The 19,774-nt window shown below is 41.4% G+C and overlaps 1 long non-coding RNA gene across 1 annotated transcript in view; it reads right to left on the bottom strand.

Annotated features, from left to right (window-relative positions):
- LOC145721638 (uncharacterized) overlaps positions 1-13,386 on the bottom strand; it is a 22,524-nt gene extending 9,138 nt beyond the window's left edge. The window contains exon 1 of the long non-coding RNA XR_014145458.1: positions 13,325-13,386. This is a non-coding gene — a long non-coding RNA (uncharacterized LOC145721638). The remainder of the gene's footprint in view (positions 1-13,324) is intronic.
- Between the last annotated feature and the right edge of the window lie 6,388 nt (positions 13,387-19,774).

Below are 19,774 nucleotides of genomic sequence, written 5' to 3'. Positions count from 1 at the left end.
GAGTTGAGGGTCCATTTCTGGGCTCTCTATTCTGTTCCATTGATTTATGTGTCTGTTTTTGTGCCAGTACCATGCTGTCTGGATGATGACAGCTTTGTAATAGAGCTGGAAGTCGGGAATTGTGATGCCACCAGCTTTGCTTTGCTTTGCTTTTTCAACATTCCTCTGGCTATTCGGGGTCTTTTCTGGTTCTGTACAAATTTTAGGATTATTTGTTCCATTTCTTTGAAAAAAGTGGATGGTATTTTGATGGGGATTGCATTGAATGTGTAGATTGCTCTAGGTAGCATTGACATCTTCACAATGTTTGTTCTTCCAATCCATGAGCATGGAACGTTTTTCCATTTCTTTCATGAGTATTTTATAGTTTTTTATAGTTTTTATAGTTTTCTGAGTATAGATTCTTTGCCTTTTTGGTTAGATTTATTCCTAGGTATCTTATGGTTTGGGGTGCAATTGTAAATGGGATCGACTCCTTAATTTCTTTTTCTTCTGTCTTGTTGTTGGTGTATAGGAATGCCACTGCTTTCTGTGCATTGATTTTATATCCTGCCACTTTACTGAATTCCTATATGAGTTCTAGCAGTTTTGGGGTGGAGTCTTTTGGGTTTTCCACATAAAGTATCATATCATCTGCCATAGGTTTTAAGAACCCAGTCTGCCAATTGGCCCCAGCATACTAAAAGAAGTTTTAAACTGCAATGTTGTATCGAGGAAAACACTGGTCTCCAAATAAGATTAATCTGGGTCATCTTCCTTGTTTCCTCACATAATTTCCTCCAATACAGGAAACCCTTTCTGTAGATAGAGCTGTCCAGTTCATCTTCATACGTCTCTGTGTTGTTGGCAACTAAATGGTTGCCACCACACTTTCAAGTGGCCAAATTTTAGTGCCATTTTATTTTTTCACTTGGGGGTGCCAAAACGGTGCAAAGGAGGTGTTCCATATTACTAAATGCAATGACCTTCAGTTCAGTTGCACCGAGAGTGACGTCTGACAAATGATCTGGTTGATTAGATTTGCACAGTGCTTGCTTTACAGATATCTACAAGTCCGGGGTGGGCAGTGAGGGAGGCGGGTTAGATTCAAGGAGAACACCCAGGTCTTAAGAACCAGATCCCCAGAGTCTCCGTTTCTGGCATTAGTAGCCTGATAACCCCAACACACTTGACAATAAAACCTATTGTGATTCCAGTCAGCAGGGGGTGGAGGAAATTTGAAAATCTGTCTAGAAATGCAGGAAGCGATGTAACCAAAGCTTGAAATACTCCAAACAGTGTTGTTTTTTAAAAAATAGGAAGGGTCGGGTTAATTCCAGTAATACTACATAAAACTGATTTAAAGCAGAAAGCAAGGTATGATTCAACTCCAGCAAATCACCTTGTGTACCCAGCTAGGATAAAAAAAAAAAAAAGATTTATAATTGAATTTAACAAGTACATCAAAAACAGACGTTGTTATGGGGAGAAATGGTAAGAAGTTAGATTTGCAGATCGCTTTGGACGATTTTTTTTCTTCCCGACTCTAAGCATATTCGTTGGACAAGTTAGCCCTGATGTTTGATCTGAAAGGGTTTTATTGTTGCCTCTATTGTTACTAAGATAACATTCCAATCCAAAGATCATATTTACAAAGCAAAATATTAGCACATACGCCATAATATCTCTATCCTGTTTCTTTAAAGTGATACATTTTAGACATCTTGAAATCACTGACTCTCTTCTGATTGGGTCAATCAGCCCAAGTTAAAATATCCATTCTATTTTTTTAAAAAGGAGAGGGAGAGAGTCATTCAAGAGTACGCTCAAATGGGAAAAACTAAAAAGGCTCCATAAACCACTGGCCTCATCAATCACACACTTAGTGTAGAAAAGGAGGGCTAGCTCAGGAATGGGGTAATCTTTAAGTCATTTCTAGTCTAGCTAAGGCCAAGGAAGACTTGATCTCTCAGCAACAACAACAACAAAAAAGTCTTCTTTTTCTTAACTTAGGAGAAATGTGGAAATACTAGAGAATAAACTAAAAAGAATGACAAAAACAGCTCATAAGTTTAGAGCATAATATCTTTAATGGCAAACTGAGAATATCTTCAGTCCAAAGAAAAGATAATTAAGGTCTATATTAGGACCTCCCTAATTTTTTCATGGAATCAATGTATACAAAGAATGAGTTCAGAATGGGTTCAGAGGTGGTTATCATGAAAAAAAAAGAAAGGTAAAGTTAGAGCATGATGAACACGACTCCTCCTTTGGGAGAGAAGAAGATAAATGAATGAAATGAGCATAGATTTCAGCAGGAAGAAACCAAGAGAGGTAAAGGCAGTACTTATGGAAGAATTATGAGGTTCTAAATAGCCTGCTGAAGAAACTCGTGAAATATTCTTTTCTGGGAGTCTCCCGAAACAGTATTTTCTAGTTCTGCAGTATTCAAACACCAGATAAACTCCGGCTCTTCGGCCCCTAAAACCATGTTTTAGTTAAGAAGAAGACTGATGTGAAAAAGAAGGAAATATCAGCATAGAATATTGGTGGGGGGGGAGGATCAACGAAGCAAGAATCAGAAATCTGAGCTTTTATCTGGGTTCTGACTGTAACCATTTCTGTGATTTAGGAAGATACTTAGTGTCTTCTGCAGTCACATCTGTATCTATAAATGTCTGCCTTTAACAGAGATACCATGAAAGAACCAGTGCCATCCAAAGAGTATAAGATTGTTATTGTTATTGCTTGTGGAACAATTATTATGAACATCATCAAAACGTAGCTGTCTAACTTCTATTGCTAATAGCATGTGAGGCCAGGCAGTCTGAAAGTTTCCCCGGCTACATTGCAGCTCAGTCCTGGATAGATGATAAGAAACATACTTTGTAATGGATGGCTGGGCTTGAATGCAGGTCACAGAACTCTCCAAACAAATAAACAAAATAGTAATAACGAGCTGAAACCAAACATGGAAATAGAAAGCTAGGTTGCCCTGGGAACGAATTCTCATGCCAGTTCTAGGAATTGGGTAATAAGCCTGAGGCCCTTTTTGGAGGTGGGAGAACTTGAGCTGAGATGCCATGTTTCTGGGAGGATGCAAATACAGCTAACATAGTCTAATTTCTTCCTGGCTCCTGACGAAAGGGAACATAAATTCTCCATGAAGGAGAAAGCATCCCTAGTTTAGGCCATTGGGATTTCCACTGATTAAGAGGAAGCAAATATGAGCTCCCAATCTATAATTGCCAGACACACATAAAAACGAACCACCATAAATGAGAGCAGAAACAACAAAATCAGATTTAGGCTTAGATTTAGGTTTAGATGTAGAATCAGGTTTAGGTCTGTAGATATTGGAACAAAGAGACAAAATATGAAATAACTGCATGAAACTCTTAAAGAATTTGAAGTTTTTTTTAAGTTAGCAAAAGTGAAAAAAAAAAAAAAGAGAGGTTGTCAAAATAAAATGACGAGACAAGCGTGCAAATGAGCCAAATAGAATTTTAGAAGTGAAAAACATGGTTAAAATTATGATATTGTTGGTTGAGCGAACCAGCATATCAGACACCACTGAAGAGTGAATTTAGTAAACAGGGTGACATATTGAAGACATTAACCAAAATGAAGAAATCTTAAAAGAGAAGCTCAGAAAAATGGAGGATACCATGAAAAGGTCTCCTGTAAATCTAAGTTCAACACCAGAAGGAAAGGCAAAAACGGAGGATAGACGATATCCCAAGGGATAATGATTGAGGCTATTTCAGAAGATGAAAGACACGAATCCCAAAACTCAGTGTAGAACAGCCAAACAAATACAAAAGGAAGAGATGAATCATCGCAAAACTGCGAAACAGCACAGATAAAGAACAACCCTTTAAAACAGTGACAATAGAGTTCATGACAACAGAGAGGACCAGAACACAGCGGAGCCCTCACCTCCAACTGTTAAGGGGGGCCAGCTAGTCATCTGGAGTTTTGCAGTCAGCAAAACTCTCTTTCAAGGACAAAAGCAAAATAAAGGTATTTTTAAGTACACAAAACCTGAAATGGTTTACCACCAAAGACTTTCACTAAAACAGTGCCATCCAGACATTCTAGACTGAAAAATGACATAACCCACGTGCCAGCAACTGAAGCAAAAATTCACAAGACAAGACTTCATCTTATTAGGCAACTATGGTGCATTCAGATTTCTTAAATTCTATTTTACCTCTACTTTAAAAAAAAAATGAATGAGGAAAACAAACGGTAAAAAACACACACACACACACACACATAGAGAAAAAGAATAGAAAAGAAAGGACAAGTAGAAAGCATAAAGTAAGACGATAGAACTGTAATTTTCCAAAAGTGACTCAAGAAGAAATAAGAAACCAGAATCGTCAGTTGGAGAAGCTGAATCAGTCATTTGAAAGAGTCCCATAAAGCAAAATAAAACCCAACAAAAACCACCAGGTCAGACAGACTTATAGGTGAGTTCTAACAAATTTTCAAGGAAGAGAACCTTGAACACTTACCAAAACTCTTCGGAGAAGAGGAAATTAGTGAGCAGCCTCCTCCCACAATTCTACCAACCAAGTATATCTTTGAAAAATAAAAACAAGACAAGGAGAGTGTGACAAGGCAGTTATAAAATTATCAGTACTGGGGCGCCTGGGTGGCTCAGTTGGTTGAGCGGCTGCCTTCGGCTCAGGTCATGATCCTGGAGTCCGGGATCGAGTCTCGCATCGGGCTCCCTGCTCGGCAGGGAGTCTGCTTCTCCCTCTGACCCTCCTCCCTCTCATGCTCTCTGTCTCTCATTCTCTCTCTCTCAAATAAATAAATAAAAAATCTTAAAAAAATAAAAAATAATTTAAAAAAAATTATCAATACCGAAAAGTCATGCTGGTGCATCGCGCCAAGAAAAAGAATGAAAAGGGAAGAATTGTAAAGCATACAACTGATGTGACCGTCTACATGGAGAACCAAACCAAAGTTTCAACCGATGAAGATTAAAATTAATAAAAGAATTAACAAAGTGGCTACAGGTCAGATCGATATGTAAAATTCAATTGTATTTCTATCCGAAAGGAACATTATATATAAAAGCTCACACCTAGGAATATATCCAACAAAACAACAGCAAGATTTTCATGGAGAAAAAAAAACTAAACTTGACTGACATGCATTTAAAAAGACATAAAAAAAAAAAAAGAGAGAGACAGGTCCATGGAGAGGAATATCATCAAGATATTAATTGGTCCTGAACTGATCATTAGATTCAATGTAATTTTCAAGAAAATTTAAACATCGTTTTTCAAGGAATTTGATAAGTTGTTTGTAAAATGTTTAAGAAAAAGGAAAGAACTGAGAATATCCAAAACATGATTTAAAAAAAACAACAGAAAAGGGTAAGTCACTTTTGATATCAGATATTGAGATCCATTATAAAAAAAATAGCAATTCAGGCTGACTGCTCTTGGTATGGAGATAACAAGTTGATCAATGAAAGAGAACAGAAACAGATAAATGTATACATAAAAACTTGTTATATGGGTCAAATGGCATTGCAATCCACTGGAGAAAAGATTATAAATAAAAGGATAATTCAATACATGAAACTGACCTAAATATTTATGCATATATAAAATGTCAAACATATTCCATACCTCTCATCGGTCATGAAAATAAATTCCTGTTAGATTACAAGCTTAACTAAGAAAGGCAAAATTTTAATCAGAAGGAAATCTAGGAAAAATATTCTTACGATTCAAAATCGGGAAGTTTCCTTAAACATACCCCCCCCAAAAAAAGCAAAGAAAAAGCCCACTAACCGCAAAAAAGAAAAATATATATTCCATTTTAAAATGAAAAGAGAGTCTATGAACTTAGAAAGGAGTCTCTTGCAAAAAAAAAAAAAAAATAGAATCAACAGGTATTTTGAAATCCAGAATATATAAAGAACTCCAAAACACGGGAGAAAAAGATGAACAGCCCAGTGAATGAAATGGTCAAAAGATAGAAATAGGCACACCAGAAGAAAGACCAATAGATAACCTGATTAGTAAGCAGGGCGATGCAAAACTGGACCACAATGAGATGTTATTTTTACATCTATCAGGCTGGCAAAAATTAAGAAAATAATAGGAAATATAGAGCATTGCTATGAACCCAGATACTGTTCCAAGTGCTTACACACATGAACTCTCATTTAATTTTCATAGAACCCTTAGAATTCAGCCATCATTCCCATTTTACACAAAGAAGAGAGGTAAACAAAGAATTTTAAGACCTCATCCAAGATGAACAGTTAGTAAATGACAAGGGCAATTTGGACTTCAGTTTCCAGAGTCCACACAACCACGCCCACAGCAGAGGTGTTGGCAAATCTGGGAGCAATCGGAGGTCTTCACCCCTGCTTGTGGGAATTACATTGGGACCACCTCTGTGGAAAACAATTCCCATTACTACCCTGTGAAATTGAACATCTGCACACCTTACAACTTGGCGGCTCCACTCCTAGGTAGGTATCCAAAAGGAGCTTTTACCCACGTGTTTCTGGGACATATGAAAGCCATTCAAATCACCATGGTTTGTTATAGAAAAAATAAAAACTGGAAAAAATGTCAATCAATGAGAAAATGGGCAAATTGTGGTATCTTCATACCATATAAATACTTTGCAGTGGTGAAAATGAGCAAATTATAGCTACGTGCAAAAGCAGTGATGAATCATAGATGTACGAAGCAGAATGGAAAAAAAACAAAATTCCATAAAAGACTAAATGTGGTACAATACAGTATAGTTATTAGTATAACTATATACATATATATATATATAACGATACAACAATATAACAATACAAAAAGAAAGTGTATTATTTAGGTTAAATATATGTGTAGTTTTTTTAAAACTATTAACAAAGAAATGACAAAATGCTTTTGGGAAAAGAGGGAGAGAGCTGTATGGGGTCAGGAAGAAGCATAGGTAAGCTTAGATTTCTAATATTCTGCTCCTAAGGAGATGTATTTTAATTTTTATGCTTCATACTTATATTAGGTTACTATTCATCCAAATAAGACATAATCAACACTTGTTTAAATGCCTATATGTTTATTTCATGGTGTTAAATAATCTGCTCTTAAAACACACTAACAATGCATAATTTCAAAATTGCAATTTTGATTTGCATTGAATATCATGAACTCGTAATACAATAACTCAATAAAAAGATAGAAAATAATGACCAGAAGTTTAGAAATAAATTCACAATCTTTCAACTCAAGGAATCTGATAAGCGATATATTTAGGAGTACAGAATTTTCAATGTGGGGTGTAAAATATAAGGATCCTTCCCGAGCATTTAGAACAAACACATTTTGTGAACAATTTCTGCTATAGAGGCTAGTCGCTCCTCTGTTCTAAGTTAGTGAACAATATTTAGTTATTTTGAACTATAAGTCCAGTCACTTTACTACTTACCCTTAGGAAAATTCGAAGTCTCCCTATGTTTGTGTTTACAAAACATGGAGTGACTGTTTTCCATTTGGGTGGAGGATTCAACTATTCAACTCACATCCGCACCAGTCAATCAGGGCTGCTTGGCAAGTAGCAGATAGGTTTCTGAGCAGAATGAAGAATTTCAGGAGATAGAGAAATCACGATTTGGATGAGAAACCACTGACTCAACATAATTAACTCAAAGTATGTGAGAATCAAGATATCACATTCCTAAAACAGATCGCGTAAAGCTGCTCCCAGATCGCAAGCTTACAGCGTACCTATATGGAGGATTCTTAGTCTAAAACCCCTAAGATAAATTTAACTGGGACCCAGGGCTTCTTGGAATGCAGGTATTCTGTGATGGCAAAGCAACTTAGAGTGATGTCCATTGACAACTTTCCTGTCTCCCTCCAAGAGACAGAGAGGCAGGAAGGATGCGCATGGGAAACCTGCTGAACAGTCAGTGTGAAGTGAACGTTTCTTACCCTCTCACGTTCTCTTTCATTTTTAATGATTTGAACATTTTTCCCCCTCTGCCTAGGAGCACTCTCCACAACCCATTGCAAGGTCAAAATCCCTGCTCAAAGATTAAAGTTCACACCCTGCCCCCCTCCCCTTCAGGGATTGTCACAGAATGATCCTGTGGTGGCCTCTGTGTGCACCATCAGATACCCCCTCAAGACTGAAGAATGTACCCCCAGCTGCTGAGAGCAATGTGGCAGACCTTCTCTTTGGGAATAGCACTGCTGAAGAGGACCTCCCATACAAGGCCATGATCTTGTCCCAACTCTGTCGTTCAGAGCTCCTTATGGGTGTGGCTGAGGCATCACCTCATTTCCCCCCACCCTTGCTCCCTTGGCCTAATCCTGCATCCTTCCCTCCCTGAAAAGCACTCCACAGTAAATTTCCAGCACATTAATATCCATCTCAGAGGTGATTCCTCACATCACTCCACATGGCTTTTCAAAGTCTGGTGTAAGTACCCCTCCTACAAATGTAATTAGTTCCCTACATTTACCAGTCACTGTGCTCATATTTTAACTGCCAATTGATCCCTCTGTCTCCTTATCAAAACCATGAGCTTCTTAAAAGCTGGAAGCATACTTCATTTACCTTTGTATCCCCAAGACCAAGAGCATATTAGATGCTCAAGAAATACTTTTGAAAGAATACATCTATTAATGAAAGGGATAATATTTATGCTTTGGGAAATATACTGGTTAGGGCAAGACTTATTGCTATAACAATGAAACCCTAAATTACAGTCGCCTACAGACCAGGTATTGGCCAACTTTTTGGATGAAGGACCAGATAGTAAATATTGTAGTCGCTGAGGGTGATACAGTCTCCGTTGCAACCACTTTACTACTAGAGTGCAAAATCAGCCATAGACAATTAATAAACAAATGGGCATATTGTGTATTCCAATAAAACTTCACTTACAAAAATAGGTAAAGGGCCAGATTTCTATCTCACCTCCTCGCAAGAGTTGATCAATTCTTGCTCATGTCATAGTCAATGCAGTATCATTGGTTAGTGGGCATCTTTCCTCCTTGTGGTAACTTGGAGGGTCATGTTGCTTCAGTTCTGTGACTCTACCTTTCCCTGGTGTCTAAAGTCCTCTCTTTCCAGCTGTTGGCAAGGGAAAAAGAGACAGCTGCTTCCTAAAATCTTTGCCCCGGAAATTAAACACGGAACTGCCACTGATACCTCATTTCCAAGAACTCACTGCATAAGCCACAGCTGATGCAAGGAGTCTAGGAAATGTAACCTCTGGCAAAGCAACAGCCTCCCTCAACCATCACTCTATATTACCGAGGGAAACATGAATTTGTGGTGGGAGCTAGTTGTCTTATGACAGGAGGGCAATTTCTCTGTTTTAATAAAATAGTCCAAAGTGAATATTTCTATTCTCTCTTCTGTCTTTGTTCTAAGAATATGTACAGTTTTCATGAAATATATTACTCATTCATTTGTGTATTCTTTCATGGAGACTCAGTGATGAGCCCAAGACACATGAACCCACGCTCCTCTTAGGGAATAATGTTGCCCAAATAAATCCAATAATCACACCAGTGTGAACCACCACAGAGATAAGAGCAGTGGTAACCAACTTTAGTTTGGTTTAGTCTTGCTTACCCAAGAGGGTATCATGATGAAACATATTTCAGAAAGACCACTTTACCTCCACTGTTGAGAATAGCTTGGAGACTGCACAGAGTCCAGTTAGGGGGACATTATAAAAGTCTATGATAGAGGTAATGAGATAATAAGGTGGTTGTGGAGATGAAAAAAGTGGATGGATCCAAAAGATATTTGGAAGGTAAGACCAAAAGGACAGGGTGGTGCATCCATATGCAAGAGTGAGGAAAGAAGAATTAAGGGAAACTTGTGCCATACACTAAGAACAAGTAAGTTCAGGAGAGAAGCAGCTCTGGGGGAGAAGACCCAGGGTTCAATTTTGGACATGTGAAGTTAGATGCACCTTTGAGATATTCAGGTAGAGATGACAGAAACGTGACCATTGGCTTTAGCAACATGGATATCACTGGCAAAGTTTTTAGGGAAAGCTGACTCAGTGAAGTGATGAGATTTGTTTGAGGAGTTGGGGAGGAGGTGAGGATACAGGGACATTGAGTATAAGGAACACTTTAAAGGAAATAGGTGGAAGAGAAAGATAGAAGTGATGGTGAATTTTTATATTACAAAGCTGTCATCATCAAGACAGTATGGTACTGGCACAAAAACAGACACATAGATCAATGGAACAGAATAGAGAGCCCAGAAATGGACCCTCAACTCTATGCTCAACTAATCTTCCACAAAGCAGGAAAGAATATCCAGTGGAAAAAAGACAGTCTCTTCAACAAATGGTGTTGGGAAAATTGGACAGCCACATGCAGAAGAATGAAACTCGACCATTCTCTAACACCATACACAAAGATAAACTCAAAATGGAAGAAAGATCTAAATGTGAGACAGGAATCCATCAAAATCCTGGAGGAGAACACAAGAAGCAACCTCTTCGACCTCGGCTGCAGCAACTTCTGCTAGACACATCTCCAAAGGCCAGAGAAACAAAGGAAAAAATGAACTTGGGATTTCATCAAGATAAAAAGCTTTTGCACAGCAAAGGAAACAACTGACAAAACCAAAAGACAACTGACAGAATGGGAGAAGATATTTGCAAATGACATATCAGATAAAGGGCTAATATCAAAGATCTATAAAGAACTTATCAAATTCAACACCTGAAAAACAAATAATCCAGTCAAGAATTAGGCAGAAGACATGAACAGACATTTCTCCAAAGAAGACATCCAAATGGTCAACAGACACATGAAAAAATGCTCCACATCACTCGGCATCAGGGAAATACAGATCAAAACCACAATGAGATACCACCTCACACCAGTCAGAATGGCTAAAATTAACAAGTCAGGAAACAACAGATGTTGGTGAGGATGTGGAGAAAGGGGAACCCTCCTACACTGTTGGTGGGAATGCAAGCTGGTGCAGCCACTGTGGAAAACAGTATGGAGGTTCCTCAGAAAGTTAAAAATAGAGCTACCCTAAGACCCAGCAATTGCACTACTAGGTATTTACCCAAAGGGTACAAATATAGTGATCTGAAGGGGCACCTGCACCCCAATGTTTATAGCAGCAATGTCCATAAGAGCCAAGATGTCCATTGACAGATGAATGGATAAAGAAGATGTAGTATATATATATACTATATATATATATATATATACATATATACATAAAATGGAATATTACTCAACCACCAAAAAAAGATGAACTCTTACCATTTGCAATGAAGTGGATGGAACGAGAAGGTAATATGCTAAGCAAAATAAGTCAATCAGAGAAAGATAATGATCATATGATTTCACTCACATGTGCAAATTAAGAAACAAAACAGAGGATCACAGGGGAAGGGAGGGAAAAATAAAACAAGAGGAAATCAGAGATAAAGACAAACTATAAGAGACCCTTAACTATAGGAAAAAAGCTGAGGGTTGCTGGAGGGGAGGTCAGTAGGGGAATGGGGTAACTGGGTGGTGGGCCTTAAGGAGGGCATGTGATGGAATGAGCACTGGGTGTTCTATGCAACTGATGAATCACTGAACTCTACCTCTGAAACTAATAATACACTATATGTTAATTAATTGAATTTAAATAGAATAAAATTTATAAAAAAGAAGTGATGGTGAATTTTGGGAGAACTGAGTATAATTCAACACCAACAGTAAGATCCTGTTAGAGGGGGAGATGTTGAATATATAGGGGAAAGAAGGGATCGTCAGTAGTATAAGTTTCCCAAGAAGGCAGAAGGGGATGGGATGCAAAGCAAAGTTGGGGAGGTTGGTTTTAGCTGGAAGCGGGGCTAGTCTGTTGAACTTGGGGGAAGGAAGAAAAATAAGTGCAAGGGAAGGAAGTTTTCGTGTTTGGATACCAGGATGATGGAGAAGTTGCCATCTGAAATAGGGATCTATGAACTAGGGATCAAGGTCATTAGTTGAGAAGAAGGAGCAGCTTGAGATGGGGCAGAGGGAGGAAGGATGACCAGAGCATCTAAGAGTGGAGAACACTTGAAGTAATCATTATGAGAGGTGGGACAACAAGTTGACCCAGGAAACATAACCGGGTGGCAGAGCTATGGCCGCCCATCTGAGGTTAGGGAGACTCACTTACAGTGCTATCAGTCTGACCCATTCCTTGCCTTTCTACTGCAACACTGGAGAACAAGGTCCCAAACAAAGGGATTAGCAGAGACAAAATTAGAACATCTAATCGCTAGATTTCCGGTTCCTAGATATTTTGCCCAAGCTGCTTTCCCTCTTGAAGGCAGAGTGGAAGAGAATGACATATTTTTGAGCAGTGACATCCACTAACAACCTGATTCTCACAGCCACCTTATGCAGTAAATCCTATATCCATTTTACAAGAGAAGACTGAAGATGAGGTTCGGTAAGAATTGTGTAAATTCAGAGCCAAAGCCCACCCTTTTTCCAGGCTGCCATGCTGTTTCAAAACAAAGTGAAACTGTGTGGATTTAATCACACCTCCAATCCCAAAGAAATGTCAGACCAGCTGCAGCCAGAAGTTATCTAAGCTTCCACCTTAATGGCGGGCTAGCAGGCATGCTCTGCTTAAGACTAAGGAATTAATCAAGCTTCATTGTATCCACTTTTACCCAGAAGGGTCTGTGAACTGAATTCTGTCCAGTCATTTCCCAAATACTAACCTGTCTCTCTCCAATACGCAAAACTTTCCATTCACTTTCACAGAGTACTACAGAATTCATTGTTATGATAACTTAATAAGCTAAAGCTTAATAAAAACAATGAATTGCCCTTCTCTTCCCACTGCCATCTCTAGCCCCCACAATCCTCCCCAAAAGAAGGTAAACTATAGCCCTTGCTGTGGGGTTTTAAGGAAAACAGCTGAGACTATACTGATATAGGTCAAAAATCATTTTCACTTGTGCTCCCCATTCTCACCATCCAAGGGTGTCAATGACCTCTGTGGGGCTCAGAAATGATACAAAAGAGTCTCTGGATGGATCGTGGTGACGTACCATTTTGTGAGCACCTTTTTAATTAAGGAGAGGACTCTCAAATGCTCTCTAACACCGTCTGAGGGGTTGCCCCTTCAATATGTTTTGACTTAGACACATCTAGAGTGGAACATGATTGCTACTTTTACAAACTTAGAGAAAACCTAAGGTGGAAACTACTTGCTTTAAGTGATGGCGTGAAAAGACCATCCAAAACGTGAAGAGTTAAGATTGAATTCTTCTCTCCAGAAATCCATTAATCATGCCCCTCTCTAAGTTTTTCTCTAGCAAACTTACCCATGAGTTCCAGTTGTCGAAATAAAGATCCCGTGACGCCGTGTCCTCGGTACTATGGTGCAAATCACCAAGCAGCTCGAATAAACGCCTGGCCCCACCAACATCCTAACAACTTTTAGACTTCAAAGGAACTTAGACATCATCTTTCTAGCTTAACACCCATAGTTCAGAAATGAAAAAACAGAGACCCAGGAGACAACGACATGTCCAAAGCCACACAGCAAGTTAGCAGCAGAAATGGACAAGAACCCAGACCAGAAACTGTTACGTGCAATTGAAGAAAACATATGTTCTGAACAGAGGGTGGCAGATGAGCAGGAAAGGGTCGAAGAGTAATTTATGACTCTGGAAATGACTCTAAGGAAATTAAAGAGAAAACTTACGAATGGAAAGCACCAGTAAAAGTTAAGTCTCTCTTCCTGACACGATACCCATTAAGGAGCAAAGATGTAAAGGTGATGAATGTTAATATGATTGTGGCAACCCAGGTGTTTAGGCTAAGGTACCTATTCCATTTTTGTCTGTGGAAAATGGTCTGAAAGGGGGAAATAAAACGCCTTTCTCTTTACTCCCACAAATGGGACTCATACATTTTTTTCTCTTCAAAGGAAGAGGAGGAGGGAGAGTTTATTTCTTTTTAAATAAATGTTTAAAGCCAGAATACGAATATACCACTCATTCTGTGCGGTGATGAAGCTGAGGACCATTCCCTCCTAAAGACAGACCTGTTGGTGTGTGTGCGTGATTTTTAACGTATACGGATGGACTCTCGGGTGACATTAACTTCCAGAGCCTACTGAACTTCGAGAGCCTACTGAAATCATTGTTGAATGGCACTGAAAATATTGTAAGGTTTTAAAGTTTGATTTCCAATTCGTTTTTCTTCACTGAGAAGTCACACCACGGATGTTCCCTCATTATTTCCGACTGTCTAGTTTGTTGCATTTTAATATGTTCATGACGAAACAGTACGTTCCTTTCCCATTGAGAGAAACTTCTCAGAAAAGGACTTAAAAGGGAGTTTTACATCTTAGAGTCCAAGCCATGAAACTATTTACCTCCCTGCAAATGGACCCATCGGCTCGGCCCAAAGATCCCTCCAAAGACACTGAAAGTGAAATGCTTTTTTCAGAGGGCTAAAGATAAAGATGTTGAATCACTTGTGCCCAGAGGTGGGGATTGTTGGACCATAGGGTAGTTCTATTTTTAACTTCTTGAGGAATCTCCATACTGTTTTCCACGAGGTATCTAAAGTAATCAAATCCATTAAAGCAGAGTAAAATGGTGGCTTCCAGGGTCTGGGGCTGGGGGGGTGGGCAGGAGGAAATGGGAGGGTTGCTGTTCAGTGGGTATAAAGTTTCAGTTATGCAAGATGAAAAAGTTTCGGGTATGTGCTGTACAGCATGGTGCTTATAGTGAGTAATACCGTATTGTACACTTAAAAATTTGTTAGGAACGTAGATCTCATGTTAGGTTGTTTTTTTTTTATCACATACACACAAAAAAACCCCCAAAATTACTTGAACTGGTGATAAGTGCAGTAAACAAAACAATGAAACCTATTTGAAAGTACTTTGGGAGCATTTGTGTTTTGAGAACTTGGCTCAGGTTAGTTCGAAGGATTCAGAAAGAAATCTGAAGTCATACCCACACAAGGAAAGGCTTGTTTAGTCTGTTTATTTAATGTCAAAGGCCATAGTTCTTGTTGCTCTGAAGTGTTCTAGATGGTTCTTTAAGAGGTATGCTTTTCTGCCGTGAGGTCACAGGTGGAGCGCGATAACTAAAAGTCAACACTGGGGACACCCAGCAGAAATCAGAGAATGCAGACCGAGTCAGCCAGAGACCAAACTTTGAGATTCTCCCCACCATGCGTCCGACGCCACATCGCTGGAACACAGTCACGCCCGAGTCCAGTCTGTAGGCTACACATCACCTGTGGGCCATTTACACATGGGATGAATAATCTGTGTGCTCCCCACTTCCCTTTTAGGACAAGAGGTTAGTGGCTTTATTTCGCCATCTCTAGCCCATGCCTAGATACAAATAGCTCCAGTGGCTGAAAAGACATTCAAATTTCTCACTGATGTTTCCTTATTCAATAAAATAGTCGTAAGAATGCATATTCGCCCCATGAGACTTAATAACGCTCTTTTTATTTTGGATGGGGAAAAAAAGGTAACGCCATCAAACGTTTTAATATTTTTCCGCAATGGTCCTAAGATGGGAGGGAGAGGATAACTGGCAGGAAGGAAGAGAGGAAGGAAGGGAGGGAGGGAGGAAGGAGGCAGAGAGGAGGGAAGGACCGTTCACAACCCGTCCGTACAGAAGCTAACAAATATGTTTCCAGGAAGCTGATGGTTGCCTGTACTTTGGCATTCAAGTTTTGGGTTGTTTTTTTTTTTTTAAGATTTTATTTATTTACTTGACAGAGAGATACAGTGAGAGAGGGAACACAAGCAGGGGGAGGGGGAGAGGGAGAACCAGGCTTCCCGGGGAGCAGGGAGCCATCCCAGGATCCCAGGACCATGACCTGAGCCAAAGGCAGATGCTTAATGACTGAGCTACCCAGGCACCCCTGGCATTCGAGTTTTTTGAACAAAGGAACCAATCTCATCGTTTTCCTACCACATTTTGCCTATAAATCTGTTTAATGCAGGAAAGCACAATCAGGCTCACATTCATCCTTTTCCCAAAAACTCTCCAGTTCTGTGTAGGGAAGAAGTAATCCATCTGACATTGCCTGAGAAGAGTCCTTCCTTTTGCTCATGTTCCACAACAAGGAATCTTCATGAATCTCCAATTGGAGACATTTTAAAAATTCTTGTAACAGGGCTAAAGAAAAGTGCTGGGAATTTTGCTATGGGATAGCCATCTACCGTCCTCACCCGGTTAAATATCCCCCCAGCCTCCCTCCTGGTCAGTCCCCCTCTGCCTTCATCCATGAAAGACCAATTTGTTTCTCTTTGAATTGACTGACCTCTGTTCCCACCAGCAGATGAGCCGCCAGCCTTGGGGGCAGAGGGTGCGGGCAGGGCTCCCAGCTTTGCTGAGTGACAAAAGAGGCGGTTCCAGCCACCTCCCAGGATTGTGCTGAGGCACCAGGGAAGCAGATGACCTAGCCACCCACCTGAGAGCTACAATACATCTGTGCGGTGAAAAATGGGGCCTGCAGGATAGATTTCTAATGAGAAGCAACTAGCAGAAGATGTCTGCCCTGTTCCAGACCCATTTTCTTCTTCAAGGCACACAAGGTGGTGTCACATGATGTGAAGAGCTCGGACCCAGTTTTAAGAGGCCTGTATTGCAATATAGCTATAAGAATGAACACACACACACACACACACACACAAGCAAGGTTGCTGCATGGCCAAGAGTGTGATCTCCTGAGTCAAGACTGTCAGAATTTGAATCCAGGCTCTGTCACTTCCTTCCGGTGCCTCAACCTCCTCCTTGCAAAGTGTGGATAATGATATCACAGACCTTGCAGGGTTGGTAGGGGAACTGTGTGAATATGTAAAGTCCCGAGATTGGGGTCTGGCCCTCGGGAAGCAGCATGAGGCCAGCCACGCTTGCCCATTTTCCCACTGCTCGGTGGGCCAAGGCTAGAGCAATGGCTGACACAGGAAGTGCTCGAGAAACAGCAACAGAATGAATGAAGATTCCCTGCAGCAGTGGGGAGCCCAGCTCCATCCCCTGGCTGGTGCACCTGTCGGGGACTCAACCACTACTCCCTTTCACCGGAAGGAGTTGGGACTAGGGGGTCTGTCTCTAAGGCCCTCTCAAGCTGTTAAGATGGAAGCAGTTTTACTGTAGTTAGAAATCTCCACGCAAAAATTCAAATTCATACACTCTGGAACTTGGCTGACTGCCTTCTTCCCTTTTCCTGAAAAAGGGGACCACCTCCCGATTTTAAGCATCGTTCCCCATTCCTGCACCCACAGTGAGAAGGTGGAAAGAGACCTCCCCCCGTGGACTCGCGCGCAGGGCTGAGAGCTGCAGGAGCAGGTACTGCTGCGGGAGAAGCTCCGGGGCCGTGACCGCAGGGGTGGAGGCCGGGGAAGGGGCGGCCGGCTGCGGGGCGGGGCGCGGTGCTGTCGGTGCGACACCCTGCAGGCGCGGCCCCCGCGCGGGAGGAGGACGGAGCTGCGAGCGCGGGGCCCGGGGCTGCAGCTGGGCGCAGCGCTGAGGCTTCCAGCACACTCCAAGCGGGCTGCAGCCGGCCACGGCTCAGGAGTGCAGAGCTCAGCAGGTTTCTGCAACTGTTTTGACGATGCTTTTGAGTGTTCCCATCACTACCGAGATGCTGCCGCTCTCCTCACGACCACAATCTATTAGCTCCAGTAGCTTTTCAGCGACTCGGCCTCGCCGCAGCTTCCTGCTTACCCTGCGCTCCTGGGGCGCTGCCAGCCCCCCGGCGGGGACCACGCGGTTAAGGGGGCGATGCCACACACCCCCACTCCCCCTCCACCGCCAAGTGGCCTGACTCCCAAGAGGTTTTCCTCTTTCAAATGATCATCAGAAGCCCTCGCCCACAGTTTCTAACAGTGCACCATAAGCTGGCCGTGCAGCCCTCCTTAAGAAAACAGAGCTTTAGAACTTGTACGATAAGGGCGTTCAAGTCGGGCTACCCAGATCCAGGAAGGCCAAAGGCATGCGAACTGAGAAAGGGGTTGGCTTCATCTTCGGCTAGCAAAGAGGTCTTGTCTATAAGGCATGATTCTGCCCTCTCACTAGATTGGTTTGTGGTTCTTGGGTGAAGAATTGCAATTCGGCGTGTGAGTGTGTGCGCACCTTACACACAAGCTGGAGGGGGGGAAGAAAGATCTTCTGAAAGAGACATTGTAGATCATGTTTTGGCATTAATTGGGATGAATGTGAAAGAGAAAGCTCTTAAATGGAAAGCCTAAGTTCCCTGAAGGAGGGGGTACAATAAAAATTTGCTCCGAAAGATGAATCTCCTGCATTTCACATGGTTGGCGATTGAACAGACGCGGTCTTTCTGGACCAGGCGGGGGAAGACAGGACGTTTGAGGGGCCGCCTGACTTCCTCACCTGTTCGAGGGGGTTGGGAAGAGGACAACCCAAGTCATCACTTTTGTGTGTGTGGCAGTTGAAACTACAAAGGCGACCAAAAGGAGGTCTTATCCGTTTTTTGTTAGCTTCAGTTGGGAACAGCAGGTAGAAAGCTGCAGTTTGGTTTTACTTTTTCACCACGGGGAGCTATAAATAGATGGGCGTGTGTGTGGCTTTCTGGCTAAGTCACCTACACTTGCTTCGTACCTCACAATCCAGGCGGCTCTAACTCCCACATGAGTATCTCGACTCACAGCCCCCGCCCGGACATTTTCCACAACATGTGTGTGACGAGTAGAAATGGCGAGTGTGTGTTTTGTTGTTATTTTTGTTTGAGCTTTGAGTTCTAGATGTATCCCACCCACACTGCCAACTCTGGAAGCAGGGCCTCCTCCTCGGTGCCTCGAAGAGATAGTGTTTGTCGAAGGAAGAAAATATCACCGTCTGGTGTGTTCATCCTCCCCATGTCCAAAAATACACCAACTTTTATGTTTTGCAACGATTCCTTTGGCATTCTTCAAACTGACATGATAGGGCTGGATGGCGTTCACCTGCCAGGCTGCATTTTCTCCAAACTGCCTTTATTACCCCCATTTGGTGGAGAAAATTATTTTCTTGTAGTGGATGGCAGTCTGGGTATCAAGAGTCAGAGAAGTTTGTCTTCATTTCTAGCCACACCATTAACCCACTGTGTGGACAGGAGTTGTCCACTTGAAATGGAATACAATTTAGTTCTCAGGGCATTTGGCACTTGTCCCGCGATGGACCACGTGAGGTCCTTGGGTGTTTTTTTTTTTAAACATTAGAAAGAAGACAGATTTGTGGACCATACTTTCCTCCAATTTGCCCAAATGTGAGCAAAATAAATAAAGAAGACATGCCCTCACCAACACACACACACACACACACACACTTTTTTTTTTCTTATCTTTTTTCCTATCTACCTAAAAATGAAATACCAATTGCTCTGGCTGTCCTATAATTTTATCCTCCCCCTCTCTTCTCCTCCTCCCCATACGTCTCCAATTTAATAAAGATTCACATGCTCAAAACTGAAATATATAGGGCAATCCATGGCTCTTTTCTGATAATGAGATTCTGGAACCACCTGGCAAGCTGATATTTTGGCCATTTATGTTGAACTTAATGCTTGATTCTATGTTTCAAGTCCATTATCAGTTAGTACAGCTGCTCAGAGCCTGACACTAATGTGGTCAGAATGGTTCACAGGTCTGAGTGCTAAGAGCCAGTGCATGCCTCTCAAGTCCATGACCACACACGTCACCACCCATGGCTACGGTTTTGGAGAGATGTACGTTGACTGCCACGGAAATACAGGGAGAAAGGAATCAGGGGCCAGAAAATCATTCCCCCCGT

This window comes from Leptonychotes weddellii, chromosome 5 (assembly GCF_054177405.1).
Source record: "Leptonychotes weddellii isolate Sample4059 chromosome 5, ASM5417740v2, whole genome shotgun sequence".
In the NCBI taxonomy this organism is placed as follows: Eukaryota; Metazoa; Chordata; class Mammalia; order Carnivora; family Phocidae; genus Leptonychotes; species Leptonychotes weddellii.
Note: the sequence above shows the minus strand (reverse complement) of the source record. Positions and strands in the feature narration are given on the sequence as shown.